The 19,845-nt window shown below is 34.7% G+C and overlaps 1 protein-coding gene across 4 annotated transcripts in view; it reads left to right on the top strand.

Moving 5' to 3' along the window:
• Positions 1 to 19,845, top strand: part of TAFA5 (TAFA chemokine like family member 5) — a 522,400-nt gene that overhangs the window by 99,481 nt on the left and 403,074 nt on the right. The gene's annotated exons all lie outside the window — the stretch shown is intronic.

The raw sequence follows: 19,845 nt of genomic DNA, 5'->3' as shown, positions 1-19,845 counted from the left end.
AAATTATTGTAGTTAATTATGTGGTCATTAATATCCTACAAAGAAGGACACTTGGTTTCAGTACACAAACTACTGCAAAGAAAGATTTCAGTTTAATTACAATGAACACTAAAGCAAGGAAGAGAAATCATTGTTAATTATATTTAACACCACATTAATTCTTTCCTATCTTTCTGTAAAAGGATATGTCATGAGATATATTGGGGTTTATTACCATGGGATGCAGCAATATTCTTTTTTTACTGGTACAGTTTTTCTTTCTGCTTTTGGAACAACCATCTAAAAATGATATTTTAAATATTTTGGGGGCTTCTCTCTCTGTAAAGATGACCTCCGTAATTTTTAACTATCTGATTATTTATAATCTAAAAAATAACAAACATAACTACAATGCCACTAATTAAAATAAAATTTTCATTTAAACTACAAAGGTAAGATGGGCTTTCATAGTATTCTTGTACAAGTAAGACTTGCATAAAATTTCTTTTAGGATATTCACTTTGAGATTGGATGAGAGATCAATGCTGAATCATGCCCAAAATTTGTATTCAGACTAGTTACTACTGAAACCTTCTGGGTTGTTTTTGTGAGAATTCTATCAACTTGGTTTGAAAATAAGCATGTACAGGACTGGCACAGAATCAAAACTGAAGGGATTAATTTGTTTGAGGAATTTCCTGTTTAAAATTATTTCTCCTTCCCATTTGTTTTAAGATTCCAATGACTGTCTGATCCTGTAAGGTTTGTATATCATGCACAGACATTACTTTAATGTCCATTCAATTATGTATCTTGCCTCTTGGTTTGCAATTAGATAAACAACTAGGACATCTTCCAGATGATGAACTAGTATGTTCATGCCTAGAGTATATGAAGTTTAGGAATAAATCGGAACTGATATTTTTAAATTGTAATTCCTGTGTTTTGTTTTTTTTAAAGTTATTATAATATATAAATTGTGCACAAACATTTTATAAGCAGAAGAACCAGAAGCCTGTAGTATTTTGTGACTTCCGTTACTAAACTCTTTTCTAAACCATTAAAAACTTGGCACCAATGTAAAAATACATAAAATCGGTAAAATATTGCAGCATGTTGGGTAATCACTAAATCCAGTTGGATGAATCTGTTTGCTGGCAATACAGATGTAGTCTGTAAAAATAGTACTTTATAAGGTTTTGGATTTTTTTTTCCCATGATATGGAGGCTAGTTTATTATATAGTCATCACTTTTTATTATTTAAAGAGATTTATCACTGTATTTATTACTCAGATATTATTATTATTCTTCTCCTTAGTAATCTTTGCCTCTAAAAAATGCTGACATAAGATCAATTTGCTCAGTTTCCTCAGTGCACTGTTACTACTACTCTTGTTGGCTTTGGCTTAAGTAAAATTCAGTATAAAAGATTTGCAATTGGGCCCAAGCTTAAAAACTTGGTGTGTCCGGCACTGATTTGGCAAGACCAGATCCCTCAGAGTGCAGACTACACTGAACTCTCATTAAAATGTTTGAACCATAGGATATATTCAACTGCAAAGTTCTTAGCAATGTAAGGTTTCAAACTCATTTGACTCACCAAGATTGCCTGGATATCAGAAACTGTGTTTTCTGTCTCATGCTTTTAACTTTTAAAATATGAAAGGAAACAAGTTCCTGAAGATGAACTACCTGACTAAAAATGTTCTACAATAAATATACTCCATTCACTCTTTAATGATGCATAGATATTCTCTGCAAGTATTGTGACCAGATTCCATCTGAATATTTGAGTGAAATTATGTTTTTTAGGTTTATTGAAGAATAATTGCCTGCAAACCTGTGTTTAGGAAGTAGTTCTTGCTTTAGCCCTCATTCTGTTGTTCAGAAAAGTACCTTTCATGTAACATTTTTGCCATCAGCAGCTTTTAATCATGTAAACATAATCTATAGCTATAAAACCCAACAAAAACAGTGAATGCAAAGATCTCAACAAAACGTATTTTAGTGTTGCAGTTATAACTTTTCTGTGTATGTATACAATTTCCTGTACTGTCAAAACATCATATTCATATCTGAGAAAGAAGTCTTATATTGAACTATTTAGCATATTCTGTGAGAATATCTTACTACTGATTATCAGTATATTGTAATTTGCATAATCAATTTATTTTTAAATGTAGACTTTCTACAAAACAAATATTAGGATATGAAAAAATTAGAAAATAGATATTTTTTATAATGTGCAAACTCCCTTAGGTGCATCACTTACCCTAATAAATTTAATTATAACAGGAAAATAATTCAGAATGGAAGTGACACAAGTATTTAGGAAAGTAAATGGTCTTATATTCCATACATCTTTACAACAGTTATGGAATAGTGATATAATATCAGTCTTAACTGTTCATTTCTTTCTCATGCTAGTAATAATACTAACTATTACTATCAACCTCAGGCAAAGTAAATTCTTTATGACTTAAATAAAAATGCATTTTTGCTCAGTGTGGTACCGGGGTAAATACTAAATAGACTCTTACATAGACCCAGTTTACCACCCTTGAAAAACATGAGGGTGAGGGTGTTGATGTGGTGTTTAACCTTCATGAAAACTATTATGTTCTCAATAACTGTAAGTTAGAAGACACATCATATTTTTTCTTCCTGGTTTTAATGACAGAAAGGTAGTTTACCCTTCCTGTCAATGTCCTATATCCTGGTGACTACAAGAAGCAAAGCATACAGTTTTTTCTGAAATTGTTATCCATGTAGTTCACCAGTGGTTCAGGGTGCTTTCTGGCTGATACAAGCCTTGGAACTTCTTTTTTTTTTTAGCCAATAATGACATTATGATAATAATATAATTATAGATTATTATATGTAATAATATAATATATAATAAAATAGAAAATAATATTTAAGTGTGTTAGAACAGAGAAAGAGTGGACAGATTTTTTGGTTTTATTTTTGTCTTTTCTATTTTATTATTAAAAGCCAAACAAACCCTGGTTGTCAAGAGTTTCAAACAAGTTAAAGGCAAAATGGGAAAATAGCCGGCCATACAATGATCTGCTTTTGTTTGGGCTATTACATGATAAGAGTCGTTAGCAGCTTTTGAATTAAGAAAAAATAACCATAAATTTTTAGCAGAAGCTACAGATTTAACAGATGCTATAAGGTACCTGAAATATATATGCACCAAAACTGTACAGCCAGTCTTGTATAAAACCACGAGGTGATTTACCAGGCCAGAAGAAGGTAATTGAGTTTCACTGAGCATGAGTGTATTCAAACACAGAAGTTCAGAGGACTTGCTATCCAAGGTTAGCTGAATACACAGAAATGCAGGAACACAGTCTTTAAACACATATCACAATTTAAAATTACATAGTCAATTAATCAATATATGGACATATTACATGTTTTCTCCACATATAGGAAGTTTTACACTGTCAGAAAGACATCTATTACTGTGGATTTTTATCCAAACCTTCATATTAGGGAGGTGAACCTATTCTTCAACCTGAATTTAAAAACTTTGGTAATATTGATAGTAATCTGGATGATCAGGCCTGTGACAGAGGGATGTCTAATTTTCTACAGAGTAATGAGAAAGAGATTTTTATCATAGTTTTGTCCTGTTAGACAAAAGAGCCATTTCTTGGTTAGTTGCATTAATGAACAAGAAGATGCAGCACAAGCCCTGATGGCTGGTATGGCATGGGTCAATTTACTGTGAAAAGTAATGTCATAGTTCTGTTAAAACCAGGTAAATAATTTTCTTCTATTCTGCTTGAAATCATTCTTATCTGGCAGGAGACTGAATTGTAGCCTGGAACACTTCATGAAGTTGCATTTACTATTTTTGAGAATTCTTTTAGATGACAGAAGCAGATTTAAGAAATAAAACCTATTTTTCTTATAGGTTGTGTGAATCAGTGTAAAAGAAATGCCTATGAACATTTGGTCCAGTATTTGTGAAACATATTATCCTATAAATAGTTGATGTTTTATTAGCTAAAGCATTGGTATCCCATTGTGAGGACGTTGACCAAACAGGCTATATTTGTAGGAAGGTTAATGAAATAAGCCAAACTTCCTTACTGATCTATATATTCTTCCATTCAGTGCTGTATTCTCTTTGGAATCTTCCTATAGTTAGATTATCAACTCACCTTTCTGAAATTCTTCTGGAAAATGATCACTATGTATTAATACTTACAGGAAAGTTTATCAGGCTATGGGATGAAGAACTAATTAGATGAGGCATTTTCTGTGTGCTCTGACTAGCTTTTTTTGTCTTTTAAGTTGATCAAAATGAGGAATTAAGCTTAATGTCATATCAAATATAAATCTGAAACAGCAAAATAATTGCTTAATAACTTGTTTATAGCCTGTAAAAGTATTCTAGAAAGCTCCTGAACAGTTCTGGAGTGAGTCCTATAAATATAGATGTTTTTTTACTTAAGTGGTTGGAATATTCTTAAGGACATGGTTATTGCTTTAATTACCATAATCCTTATTTGCAAAAGATAAACCATTTAAGACTATAAAAGTCTTGATCTCAAAATATGATCAAGACTTTCAAGATATAAGCATGATATTAACTACTATAATTCATTAGGTCATGCTCACCCATCAGTAGCAATATCATGGGGAATTCCTTATGGGACAATGTCAATAAAGGTCTTAAAGTAGGTCTTCACAAAGACATTTGTAGTAATACATGAAATAATATCTGATTCACCTGAAGAAGAGATGTGAGGTAAAAATGTTTCCATCATTTTTCTGGTGGTATTTAGAACTGCTGAGAATTCTTACTAGCTAACACATTCTCAATTTGCATGTCTGTATGGGCAAATAATATGAGTTAAAGAAGATGCAATGTGATAAAAACAGTCTGGTGGTACCACAGATATTAAATTACTTGCCATATATATGCCTATTTCCCAATATAATAATGAAATTTTAGGTTGGTGTGTTGTTTTGTTTTTTTTTTTTTTTTAAGAAAGAAGTTTCATTTAATTATTTAATAAAAGGAGAAGATATAAAAGACCTCCAAGAGGTGACCATCCAAATCTCTCCCTGCTAAACAGTGGACCGCTGCAGGAGAGATGATGTGTACATTTTTACAAGAAATTTCCATGTTATTTTTTACAAATTTTTTTCCAGAAAGGATTTTCAAAATAGAATTTGCTCAACTTGACATGCCTGCTGGGTTTTTTAATGATTTCAGAGAAATTCTTCTCCTAATCAAAGCAAGGAAAGGAGTTCAGTAAGGTAAAGAATGAAAGGTTATTCCTGAAATGTTTGAAACAGGAAATATGTAAATATATTCTTTGTTCACTGTAAAAGCTTATTTTTTAGTGTCTACTGGGAAAAAGTTGGATATCATGAAAATTTTTGCAATATCTACTAATGATATTACCATGGCACATTTCTTCTTTCTGCTGCCCAGAATGAAGGGACAAATGTGAAAGGAAAGATAAAACTGGTTACTGGAATGACTCTGGTAGAGACTCAGGATGCACAATGTGGGTAGCTGTGGATAGTAGATTCTGTGCAGACAGAAAACTGATGTCTAAATGTAGGTATTATAACTCATACGGCTTCATCCAGATGAGGCCAAGGCTCAACGTCAACCTGACACTGTCAGTGTTGGACAGGACAAAAAATAAAAAATGAAAATTTAATAAATCCTAGGCATAAAACGTAGCCAGCTTCATGATAGTTTTCCCTAATTAAGTAAATTGGATTATGTTTACACAGACATTGAACACAGATTTTTATTGCCTCATTAATTCTTCTGAATGTATGCATGAATTAAAAGTTGTAATGTGAAGCCATAATATCTAGTTGTTTATGGTTTTGTGTAAGCTTCTGGGGCTGGAAAATAGTACTTTTCACTGTATTCCAGTTTAGGCATCATTGGTATACACTGAACTGTTGCCTTACTCATCTAGCTCTTTACTTTCCTCTCTGCTCAGTCATGGACATTGAATTTGTTAGAATTTGTTGAGTACATTTAACATGTGCTTAATTAGGTCAATCTTTTAAAATACCCTATCAGGTTTTGCTAGGCACATGATGCTTAAAATAGTTTCAGAATGTTCTAATACATGTTAGCAAACCTATTGGAGGTTGTGCTGTTTTGGGGGTTGTTTTGATTATGATTTTTGTCAAGGTTCAGTTTTCCTTTAGGAACTGACATAAAAGAGAGATGCTTAAGAAAATTTCAGTCACTTGCCTATTTAATCCTTTAATCCTTAAAAAGATAATCTCTTTTTGGAAAATAAGGTTTATATTTGACTTCACTAGGTCCTTCAAAATAATAGAGGTACTAGAAATACTTCTATTTTCTTAATAATTTAAGTTCATCTTGAAGATGAATGTTAAAGTAAGCCTGGCAAACAGCTATTACGTTTGTCTGTGTTTAAATACTGATTGTCCATTTAAATTGATTACTCTGCAGATTTCCCGTCTTTGAAAGTAACATGAAATCAAAATTAAGAATCCTGGCATTCTTTACTACACCAAAGACTCTTTGAATATATTTTGTCATATAGTTCACTTATAAGCGTGTCACCAGAAATAAGATGTAGTTTTAGTATTATAAAAAAGGCTAAGATTACAAAGACAAAATTGTCTGTTCCTTTTTGAAAACACTTATTTTCTGAGGATGAATTTAACACATTGCAAATATACGAAGCCATAATCCTATTTAGATTCCAGAATTATTCAGGTGGATATATGATATCACATCCTTTATAAAGATTTATTACTCACTGATATCAAAGACCCTTTAAAAATAATTCTGTTAATATTGATGTACAAAAAGGAAATGAACAGTATTTGCACCAGCTTCACCACTGTTGATTCTTACTGAAATGTAGTAAACTGTTTGGTCTGGGGCTTTGTCACTAGACTCAAGTCTTTCTTCTTTGACCTGTTTTTGAGAAGAGATCCATTCCTTTATGAAGAAAGACTCAGTAGATTAATTCTGGCAAACTGCTCAGATTAACTGCCCAGCACAAAAACATATCAAATGCTTAAATAAATATATATACTTAAGAGCATATTTAAAATAGAAGTGCTGAATTTACAGAAGAATACCAAATTACTTCATATTATCCCAAATAATTACACTGTGGCCATTTTCAGTACTGTTTCAATACTTTCCTCTTTATTTCTCATGAAATACATAAGCATGAATGTAAGGATATGTAATTGTATGTATCTTAACCTGTTATCTGTATCCATTTAAACATTTTTTTTCTTTTTTTATATATATATAAATTAAACATTTTTTATCAGGCCAGTCAATTGCTCTTGAGGAAGACTTTATAAAGACTTGAGTAGGATGGTATTACAGATCTGAAAAAATGAGACTGAAACCCAGCTTTAATGAGAATGCAAATGAGAATTACTAAGGTTCAGTGAAGGTCACAGCAGTTTAATCATCAATTTATGTCAGCAACTTCTCACAAGTAACAAATGAGTATTAATAAAAACTGTTGTCTTAACGTATTAAACCACAAAATTCTGATTGCTCTAGAAATTTGACCAGCTGTTCTCATACACATGCATTTGTATGTGCTTAAGTTATCTCTTTCATCTGCACATTCAAGAATAATCTATGTAGGGATTTATTTTTTTTTAATGAACATTTTAAATTACTTTGTATGGTCTTCTAAAAGGAGTTCTAAAAGCATGCATTGGTTGTGCCTGAGGAATAATTTTTTCTCTGAAAAAACAATTTTGACCATTCTCAGCTGAAACTGTAAGCTACTTGTTTCAATTAAAAATGGATAAGTTGCATGGATATACTTATACTAAGCTGAATAAAAATCCTAAATTTCCTAGGGCAAAATCACTTCATTGAAATTTAATTTGTATCTCTTTCTACCTTGTAACTTACATCCCTACAACTGTATAGTTTTCAAGAACAGAATGTAATGTTGAGAGGGAAAATAGAAAAAAGGTCTCCCTTGCATCTGAAACATTCATGAATCTCAAATAGAAGAACCAAAAAAAGCAAACTTTGTTTTAGCTCTTTTTCTTTGCTTAAGTGTCTACATTGACAGCTGTAATACATACACTGTTCAACTAATAACATTCCCTTGATGGAAAAAAAAATATAAGCTTAAAAAAATTAATTAGGAAAGATTGATTTTATTCTTTACAGTTGTTGATAAATATGTGTGTTGGGTTTGCATGGCAAGGTTTCAGTAGCATGGGAGGGGGGCTACAGGGGTGGCTTCTGTGAGAAGCTGCTAGAAGCTTCCCCCATGTCTAGTGCATATACCAGCCAGCTCCAAGACTGACCCATCACTGGCCAAGGCCAAGCCTACCATGGGAAAACATATTTAAGAAGAGGGGAGGAAAACCTATGCAACACCAGCAGCAGCCAGAAGACAAGAGTGAGAATATGTGAGTGCAACAGCCCTGCAGACACCAAAGTCAGTGCAGAAGAAGGGGAGAAGTTGCTCCAGGCACTGGAGCAGAGATTCCTCTGCAGCCTGTGAAGATCCTGGTGAGGCAGGCTGTGCCCCTGCAGCCCATGGAGGTCCACGGTGGAGCAGATCCCCACCTGCAGCCCATTGGGGACCCCAAGACAGAGCAGTTGGATGTGCCTGAAGGAGGCTGTGACTCTGTGGAAAGCCCATGCTGGAGCAGGCTCCTGGCAGGACCTGTGGCCCCATGGAAAGAGGAGCCCAGGCTGGAGCAGGTTTGCTGGGAGGACTTGTGACCCTGTGGGGAACAGACGCTGGAGCTCCCCACAGTGGACCAGTCTGTTCCTGGAAGATTGCATCCTGTGGAAGGAACTCAGGTTGGAGAAGTTCATGGAGGACAGTCTTCTGTGGGAGGGACCCCATGCTGGAGCAGGGCAAGAGTGTGAGGAGCCTCCCCCTGAGGAGGAAGGTGCGGCAGAGACAACATGTGATGGACTGACCGCAACCCCCATTCCCCATTCACCTGCACTGCTTGGGGAGGAGGGGGGCAAGAGCAATTGGGAGTGAAGTTGAGCAGGAAGGGGTGGGGGGAAGGTGTTTTAAGATTTGGTTTATTTTTTCATTAACTTAACCTGATTTGATTAGTAGTAAATTAATTTCCCCAGGTCAAGTTTGGTTTTGCCTGTGACAGTAATTGCTGAGTGATCTCCCTGTCCTTATCTCAACCCATGAGCCTTTCATTACATTTTTTCTCCCCTGCCCAGCTGAGGAAGGGGGTGACAGAGCAGCTTTGGTAGGGACCTGGTGTCCCACCAGGGTCAGCCCACCACAATGCATAAATATTTAGCCACTAGGAATATGGGTAGTTACTGCTGTAAGCAGAGATTTTAAGGATATCTTCCTGATCTTAAAATAAGTCAATCATGTCACAATTCCCATAGTTTATACTCTTTTGGGTATCTAGAAAATCAGGTAAGAGGAAGGATTCATTAACACAGGCACAGTTCTCTGCAAACATGACTTAATAACTTCTGGAGACTTAATAACTTCTGGATCATGGACAAATCGCACTCTGACAGCTTGCATTGTGGGCTGTGCTTATGAGCTACTTTCTACACCAAAGTGTATAGACAAGCCCACAAAAACATGCACAACCAACCAAATTGAGAAAACTTTTTCTTCTCCTTGAGAAAGTTTCTGGTGTCAGACAATCATATTCAAGTATCACTTGATACTTCAGAAATTGAGAATAAGTGAAATCAAATTAATAATGCTATGTATCTGTGTGAGGCCAGAAACCCCTACCCTTTTCCTTCTTATATCAAGATCTGGAGTCTTCAGTTAGAATATCAACTTCATAATGCATGAAACCTTCCAGTGGGTGAGGTTAAAGAATTTTAAAAATTAGATATCAACAGAAGAAAAACTTCAAACTAAGAAATTGATGGAAACCCAAAAATATGGAACACATTACTTCTGGGCATTTGCAAAGAAGATTGAATTAAGGGCTGAAAACAATTCTACCAGTATTACTGATTTTAGTTCAGTGTAAAATCAAATTGACTGTAGGGCAAATCACTGTGTGAAAAAATGAACTTCTCAAAAGCATGGGTACCACCTATTGCAGTAAAGAACAGGTGGTGACACCTGATCTTTCAAACTAGTTGTATAGTGTGGCAATAGTTTTATGTGTGTGCAGGCACAGACGTGTAAGACAGAAAGAAAGCAGATCAGGTATGCTCTCTGTCCCCTGTGGTACAAATTGTACAGCTACATGACTGCTAGTAAACCTTGCTTCAGTATTCAGTACAGGTTGGATTGGCAGGTTGGGTAGGTGAGGATGTGATAATCCTTTCTCCACCTCATTACCACCACATGAATCTATATTTATTATAATGGTCTAGGGAATTTATTGCTGTGCAGTGTTTTCTCATTGTCCAAGTACTGCAGCCAGTGCTGCTTTAATTTTCATGTATGTGGACCTTAAACAGTGGCATGCTTTTTTGTTGTTGTTTTTCCAACTGAGGTTGTATTATATATCTGTAACTGCAGAAGTTAGTATTCCTTTGCAGTACGTGCACTGGTTCCATACCAGTGCGCTCACTCAGTGTGACTCATCCCATCTTTAGCTGCTTCCAACAGGAATCTAGCTTCAGCTGGAGGATGTATGAAGACAGAGGCATGATAACACCAACCAGCTGCAATACTGTGTAATACTAACTTTCTAGATCAATGCATTAGAATACTTTACAGATGAAGATATTATATCTCTACCTGCAAACTTTGCCTCATCTCTGCTCTTAGATCACTGTAGGTATAGCAACACAGCTAAGCACCTAGGCTGCATTTTAACTTGGAGGAGAGAGGTAAGCATATTCACATAGGAGTCAGAGTAAAACCATCTAGGCTGCCCACCTTCCCTCTGAAGTTAAAGGGAGTCTAAATGAGCAGCTGAGGCTAGGCATCAAAGCTTTTCAGAGCTGAAAGTTTGGCGAGATTAATCCTTTTTGTACCAGTCTGCTTCTGAGTAGAGTATTGAAAAGGTTATGCTTTGCATTGTATCTCTTTTGTACATTAGCTCCCCTGAAGCTCATGAAGTTCATTTACAGAAATGCTCTGAATTTTAGGACAGGGTCTCTAATTGCATCTAACTCTCTATTCATAACTTTTTTCACATTATCTCACTATAATTTCATATTTTACATCATATGTGATTGAGTTATGATTTACTTACTTAGACCATTTGATTCTCTTACTAACTCTACATAAAATCAGTAATAGCTGAAATACATTGCTGTTAGAACCATCATACTGTGTGTATAAAGCTAGTTCCTTCAATCTGTCATTCTAACAGTCATTATCCAGGGTTATGTATGTCAACCATGCATAAATTCAAGGTAGAGTGTTTATATAACCATGAACTTCTTTTAAATTCTGTGCTTATTTTAGAAATAATAGAAAGATTTCACATTTAAGAAAATGCTAAGAGGAGCTGTGAGCTTTACACCTTATATAGTAACAATGTTTTTAATTATATTGCCCTACCTGTCTTAGGAGTCTGAGTTTTCATTTTTTTCTTTACAAGAACTTTAGTATTGAATTGCATTCGAGGGTAGTTATCTATACTTTACTTACAGTGAATTTTTATGTGGTGTGTTTAAATGTGGCTACTGGATTGGCAATTGGTCTAGTGGAATAGAAAGATAACTCTGGTGCCACTAATAACTGAATTAATACTGCTTCTAACTCTGGTGCCACTAATAACTGAATTAATACTGCTTCTATCCAGATACATTTTCTGTTGAAAATGCTCAGTCGAGTTAAATACTCTTTCTGTTTTATATAGTACTATATATGATACTCTTCCTATTTTACGGTAGTATTGTAGCTCAGCCAGCAACAGAGGGTGAGAGCTGCAAATGTAGCTTCTCAGCAAAGGAGCAGGGAGGCCACTCTGCTCACAGCAGTCCGAACCAAGGTTACACAGCTGTGCTGCGGCAGCACTCAGCTTCAGCACAGGTGGTTGAACCCCAGGAGGGCCAAGTGTACTCAGGACCCTGAGAAAATCACAAATAATTGCAAATATATTTGTTGTGTTTTGCTGTTTTTTTTCTCTTAGCTGGTCGTATGGAAAATAGATATTGATTTTATCCAATGGATAGCTCAGAGAAGTAATTAATTTTGACAATATGATTTCTTTCATGTGTTTTTAACTTGTTAAGTGTTTGAAATGTAGCACTTAGAAAGACAACCTATTATCCTCACGTAACACCAGTGTATGTGGAATTCTTGACTTGTAGGTTATATTTAAAATAAGCTATGGGTTTATTTCTTAGTTGTTAGGGTTTTTTTCTTTAATAATGTTTCTCTTCTTTAAATAAAATCAAACTTAACAAAATCCCTTTCCAATTTCCATGTCTATATCTACAGTTGTCATTGAACAACCTGGATCCATTGCAATGAATAGTTCTAGAAGGTAGCGTGATATAAAACACATGCATTAATCATAATTTCAAGATTTGTAGGCAGAGTTTATGTTTTTCTCAGTTAGAAAGCTTCCTTTTGACTGTGCATCCAGAAGGCAATTTAGTTCATTCCTCATCAAGTCCATTGGAAAATATCAGAAATACCTTCTCATACGTTGAAGATCCTATCTGTCTACTTTTCTTTGGGAGTGGTAGTACTTACAATACTAGTCTTTTGCACAATAGCTAATAATTAAAGTAGTTTGGTAGGTGGAAGGAGATTGAATTTCATCTTCTGCATGTCTGACAAGTGGTCTAGTAATTAGGCCTGCAGGTGTCACGGCTAAGACTACTTAAACTGATTCTTCTTGAAGTTTAACCTGTATGCCAACAAAGGATGCAATAGCCCTGGTACCAGGACAGAAGGTAGAAAAGATCCCATTTTAGTCTAACGGTATGAGCAATGAATTTGCATGAGCTATAGATTCAGTCCCAAATACAGTTCCTTGAATGCATATCCATTTTACATTGGACATTAAACAAATGAACCCATTTCTATTTCTAGCTACCACTGTTTTAGAACCAGTATTGCTTGCTCTCCTGTTTACACAGTAGCCTAGTTTCAAAAAAATAAATTGGATTTCACACAAGGTGATTACTACAGGTGTCTTGTATTCAACATTGCTGAGTTGAGTAGAGATGGAAACCCATTGCACAGTTCCATTATGAATGCTGTGAACACAAAGACAAGGTATATCACAACAAATACGATTTCTACTAAGTCTAACATTTTCATCTTCAGAGACACAAAGGCGGTGTGGACCTAAGCCAGGATAGTAATGGATGTAAAGGAATCTACCATCTTAGAAATATGGGTATGATCAAATACCCTAATGAGGTTAGATTACAGTATACCTTACTAAAAATTAAATTAATTAAACTTTAGATGTTTAAATCTTGCTTGAGGGAGAATTCTTCTGGATCCTTATTCTGAGTCACCGAGTAAATGAATCAAAACCATAACAAGTTATTAATGTTTAAATGATTTATTGGTTATTCATGATGACCCATAGAGGAAGGTTATATCTGTTCTGTTTAAAGAATAAAATTATTTTAATAGGTACCATCCAAGACATGGTACTCCCAAATAAACTCATTGCAGAGAGTTTCCTCATAATATAATTTCCCTCTACTGTACTGCAGAAGTCTAATGTTCCTAGTTTACTTAATTTTACCAGAAGAAGATTTCCAAATGTCACTAACAAAATTTCAATCACAGCAATTTTTGCAACATTTAGAATTTACGATTAACACTGTTAGGCATATGTAAAAATGTATTTTCAGATTGCTACCTTTCTGCTCTATCTAGGGGTTGTATCTGTGGGGAAAATGCAGAATATGGGTAATTTTATTTATTTATGTTTATTTATATTATTGTTAACTTTTCGAAAACATTATTTGAATTTATTCAGTCCATCCAAAGTACAGATTCCATGCATAGAAACATTTTAAATACCAAATAACCTTTTCTTTTTAGTAGAAAAAGATGGCATTTTGTGAAATTCTTTATGCATTTATTTTTACAATGTATATTTACTGTAAGTGTAGAACATAACTTTGTTCTAATTTCCATAAATGCCATTTACATTATTTTTACAGCATTTTTAAAGCATTCACATGATGTTTGAAAGTAATGTTAACAGCATAACATATCAAATGCTACAGCTATGATATTAAAACATCACTTGTTGAAATCAGAAATGTATTTTCTCTTTAGGAACAATCTACATATATGGTTAACACTTTGAAAGTGAAGTATAAATTTCACAAACCCTCTTTGAAGGACTGTAAACAATTCAGGCATGGAAATGATCTGTTGAATTTGAGGACACAGGAGTGAACTAAAACTGCTTGATAGACCTTTGACTAATCATAAAGCCATTCTGTAATACTCAGCGTTATTATAAAGTAAAATTACTTGGGATCCAGGATGTGAATGTAATAGTAATAATAAAAGCTGCATCTTACACAATGATGAAGAAACGTCTGTCTTAGTAACATCACAACCTAAATTCAGCAGCAGCTAAAAAATTGGAAAGTAGATAATCTGGCAGTCTAAATGCAAAAATAGCACGTTTTAAAAGCTGCCTTCCACAGAAGGGACTTTTGCATTGAAATCAAAACCAACAAAGAGTTAAATCAGAGAATAGTTACCACCAATGTTAGTTATTTCCAATAAAACAAAATTGCGTGCCTCAAGTTACAGAAAATGATTTGTCTGTGTACTGATTTACACCCTTTGTGCACCACCCTGGAACTTTCATTGCATTCATGACAAGAGTCAGCTAAACATAATTTATGGTGTATACCACAAGCCAACATCTGATCTTGGACTACAACTACTTTAAGGTCTCTGTTTTTTTTTAATCTGTCAGAGGTGAATGAGAGTAGCAGTAAAAATTGGCTTGGATTTTAAATGTCAAGAATTCTTTTTAGTGTGATGCTTACTGCAAAAGGCACAAAAGGATATGAGCTTAGTATTCCAATATGAAATCTTCATTGGCTTCCATGCTGCTGTACCTTGATGTCTTTCCCTATAGGGACATCAGAGACCTATTGAAAATATATAGTGAGTAGAAATGGAAGTATGTCAGTGACTTGCAACATGGACCATTGTATTTCCCATAAAAGTAAAAATGCACTGACTACGTGTCATGGCCATACTAAACCAATACTAATAAGCAGTACTTTAAGTGTAGTCTGTTGAACAGATATCATTGAAAGGGTAATGAAAGTGTAAACTGTTAAAGGAAAATGTTGTGGGGGGTTTATTTAGTTTCCTTATAAATTGAAAAGAAAATAGATGCTTTTAAGCAAGAAGGTAAGATCCTGTGAATGACAATACAGGTGCAGTGCAATGGTCCATCTCCTCTTCTATCCAGCCTCCAACAGCACCCATATGTTGGTGCTCAGGAGGAGTGAAATCAGGACAAGAATATGTAGTGTTTCCCAGTTCAGCTCGTCCAGCTTTTCTCACATTAGGAGTTTTCCTGAGCCTGATGTGATTTGTCTCATTACTAACTCTCAGTGAAACTTTCTTCTGCATACTTGCCCTGTCTTCTCTTGAATCCATCCACAACATCACAAGGTGTTCAGGTTTCCTTGTGTTGAGAACCACATACATCTGTCTCCCTACAGCATGACTGCTGCTGGCTTCATTTGATACTCCCAGGTTCTTGTACCAGAAGAGACAAGGAACAGCTGCTCCCTATCTACCTTCCCCAAGTCACCATGATTTTGTCAACCACCATTATACACCCAAATTCTCCCTCTTCTAGGCTGAAAATCCCTACCACTCAGAAACGTCTTTCATGACTTAACAATGACCCTTGTTTTGGTGATTATATTAATACAGGTTTTAATATCTACAAGTTAAAACATCTACCCCAAAACATCAGGCAAAGTTATCTAGGCTAATAACCACAAAGTAAGTAGACTTTGCTTTTTATAATCCCCTATATAATTTGTCACAATATTTTCTTTGATTTTATCTTGTTTTCCAGGTTCTCTATAAATTGATGGGGTGGGAGAATTGATGGTGTAAGCAGAAATCACTTTTAAAACCTACTGATATTTGCCTAGTTGTTGTTTGTTTGATAAACGGTGCTGTATCTCTCATTATTGATGGGGACCTCTGACTACTCTGCCTTCCAAATAAACCAGCAGCCAGTGTTTGGGCTAATGGCAAGAAATGTGTATCGCAAAGGTCTCAGTTAACAGAGTACTCTATTTGTAGTGTTGTAACCGATGCTAGAGATATTCTGGTACTGATTTAGGAGCTGGATACACTTTCATTCTCACATCACCCTATTTGTACAAGTTTCCTGAGAAGAGTTTATATACAGATCCCTGTAGTTCATGGTTCAGTAAGGTTTCTACCTTTAGCGCTCTTTCAGTCAGCCCGCCACTTCCCATTTTAATACATGAAACCTCAATTATCTTCTTGTATTTCAACTGAATGGTTAAGAGCTGTGTACTATTCTGGAAAGAGTTTGAGTTTCCTGTATCTTCTTATCTGAAAATATGAATTAGGATTGTCTCTCTAAAATTAGGGGGGTGGGGTGGGTGTATTATTATTATTTTTACATTTACAGTGCTCTTCTAAATAATATGAATATGTAAAAGGCATCTAAAGGCAAGGGAGTTATGTTCCATTGTTTCCTAAGTTGTATCCTATTGTTAGTTAATTCACTGACATACAAAATTCCACATTTCCCTCAATGGTACACTTTAATGCTGTACTTTTGTGGTGAGTATTTTAGATAGTGGCTATTGGACATCAACACAGTATCACTGCTATTAAAGCAGTGTGGAAATTTGATTTTTTAAAAATGATTGAAATGTGAATAAAACATTGTTTATGAGCCTTTTATAAATATAGAACCAACAATCAGAATATTTTTTATGAGTATGTATATTTTATGAGTAAATGCTGTTTTCTACTAGAATGATTTCCCTTGGATTCTATATTTCTAAAGAGAATTGTAACGTTTTCTTGTGCAGAATTCTGTTTTGGCACATTGCTAACAGCAGTAGATGTTAGATACTGTCTATTACCCTGCCTGTGCCAACAACCATGAACGGAATGTTTGCATCTGCTTTGAGCCATGGACCAAATTGGAAACAGTTGTTGTGCTTGTATTGTGCCTGCACAACTAACTGATGACAACAACCCTTCAGAGTATATGGGGGTTTTTATGCCTAATTATTTTTACTGCCGAGCTGGGAACTTAAGAAAATCCTGTGAGCAACTCTTGGATAATGTGAAGTTAGGAATAATCAGATAGTGAGAAGAATTCAGAAGGTGGTAGGAATTTGAAGCCAGAAAACAACATTTCAGAAGTAGATTCATCCTTTCACCTTCAATATTTTAAATATTTGAAGGGGTCTATAGTTTCTGATTTTTAATTTTGTTCCTTTTGTAATTACTATAAATGGAGCAATCATTGCTACACTTTCCCATGAAATTTTCAAATTACTTTCTGGTACCTCCTCCTCCTTTTCTGGAAGTGATGAGGTTATCTGTGGCTTTGTGGTACTATGCTCTATAATTTTCTACCAAAAAAAACATTGTACTTAGTATTGGCACACTTTTTCTCACATAAATTCGATTAGTTTAACCAAACCAATAAGAAAAAGAGCAATTATTTTTTCTTGAAATTTGAAATTAATTTGAGACATATTTAATTTTCTTTAAAAGATACCTTACTGTTCATATATCTGTAACATCTGTATCTGAAACCAGAGATGGTAAGTTTAAACTTGATTTTGAGTGAAATGAATGGTAATGCTTTTGGTCATAAATGATGTTATTTGCAATCAAAATATGATCTTTAAAACAAAGTATTATTTTATTAATTTATTTCAACATTAAACTACTAAACGAACAAGTAATTTGAAATCAGTTGGTACTCAGTTTGGCTTGGTTTTAAACATACTTGAAACTTCTGTCAAGAAAGCTCTTTATATATATATATATATATATATATAATTCTGAAATACTTTTAAAAATACAGTCGTATTTAACCTGTGTGTTGGTTTCTGTGATTGCTCTTGTAAGTCTAAATAACGCCATTCCACAGTATCAGTTATTTTAAAGTCGTCACCCATAAGCAGGAATACTTACTGCTTCTTGGAAATGGGATCATACCCAAGTCAGAAATTGGTCTGATGAGATATCTTCTTTTAAAAGGAAAATCATCTAAGTTTCCAGGTTTTCAATGAAGCCGCTTTAGGGATTGTAGTCTAGCGTGTTGCTTGCTTTATTGCCTGTATTTCTTTCATAGAAAAGAAAGGTACCTATGACTGTAGCCATGTATATGAGAAATATTTGATTAATTGGAAATATTTGGTCTTAGGAAAATGAACACAATATATGAACAGAGAGTTTTAAACAAATTTTGTATGTATAAGTTTACAAATAGTAAAGTAAAGGTGTTGGACTTAAAATCTCATCAGTGTGAACAGCTTTCCTGAATACCTAAGAACAGTGAATAACCACATGCAAATAACTTCTGTGTTGACATAGCTGATTTTCCCAAGTTGTGGGCTTGCTTTGTGGTTTAATTTAGTTCACAACAGAATATACAAATTCTAACGAGGATACTACTGAAGAACTTCAGTAGGCAATGCAAATTAAGATCATTGAGAAAGCTATGTAGTTTCTCTAAAAATATAAAAGTACAAGCAGTATGTATTTCACCAGTAACACTTTGGAATTTATTGCACAAGCCTTATTAAGATCCTTTCCTTAGGTATCTGCTTTTTAGAATGTCTCAATTTCTTTTGTTCAAGAAACAAAGGAGCAAAAGTTCTGCTTACAGGACTTTATTTTGTTTAGTTTTGTAGGGGTTTGTTTTCAATTTTTAGTGGAATTTCTACTGTAAAGTGTATTTTCTTTAACTACTTTCATATTTTTGCAAAGGACTGTCAGTAACATTGGCTAATGGTGGTGCATGCAGCACAAATGATGGCTTTGCGAAAAGAGTGAGCAAGGGTAGCATCTCACAGTCAGCAAGTGACAGAGCCAGAGGTACTCACTTGAGGTGAGCGTCGTAGAAGGTGCCTAGATACTGCTCAGCTGAGCTTCTTTGTCCTTAGTAGATGAGTGGAATCCCTGAAAAACTGGAAAAATCTTGCTGGGTTGAAGAAAATCTATAATTATAGATAGTCCATACCCAATAGCACCAATGAAAGCAGCCACTTATATGAACTCTAATTATTGTATCATGTAGGAATTTGGCTTAGATAAAGGCATGTAGGCTAAGTGTTTTGAGAAATAATTTCTCACTTAGAAATTGGCCCTAAATTATTGCCTTTCTAGAACTCATTGTATCATAAAAACTGTAATAAAAAAGTAAGTACTGTCACAGACACAGTGCATACATAAACCATCCTTAAGAGTGGACATTTGAAATACTGAAACAAAAATGATACATTTACAATCTATGTAAATCCATCACAGCCAAATACGTAATAACCTAGTATAGGGCTTTACTTGCTATTCTCTACTATCTGTGAGAATACAGCATAAAATGTAGAAAAGATAAATGGGTATCTATCTGGCGAATTTTGAACTTCAAAATTCGGAAAATAAGGTACAGAAATTAGGAAGTTTCAAAGAAAAATTCTGTCTACTTCGCTGTTGTGAGGAGAGCTCTGTGGGCAGGTTAGCAATAGGAATCTGAGGGCAGCAGAGAAAGGGAGGCTTATTCTGGGGAAAAGGTGAGACTGAAAGGAGAGGGGATCTAGGAAACTTTTTATGACCCTGGTAGCTGATGCACATAAAAGTGCAAATTTACATGTTTGGGGCTTGGATAACCTGTTCCTACCCATTTTGCCTAATGTCTATTATGTTTCAGTAATTCATATACTGAGCTCAATTTAC

Source organism: Falco punctatus (assembly GCF_963210335.1).
Source record: "Falco punctatus genome assembly, chromosome: 6".
Classification (NCBI taxonomy): Eukaryota; Metazoa; Chordata; class Aves; order Falconiformes; family Falconidae; genus Falco; species Falco punctatus.
The sequence above is the reverse complement of the archived record's forward strand: the minus strand, read 5'-3'. Positions and strand labels throughout refer to the sequence as shown.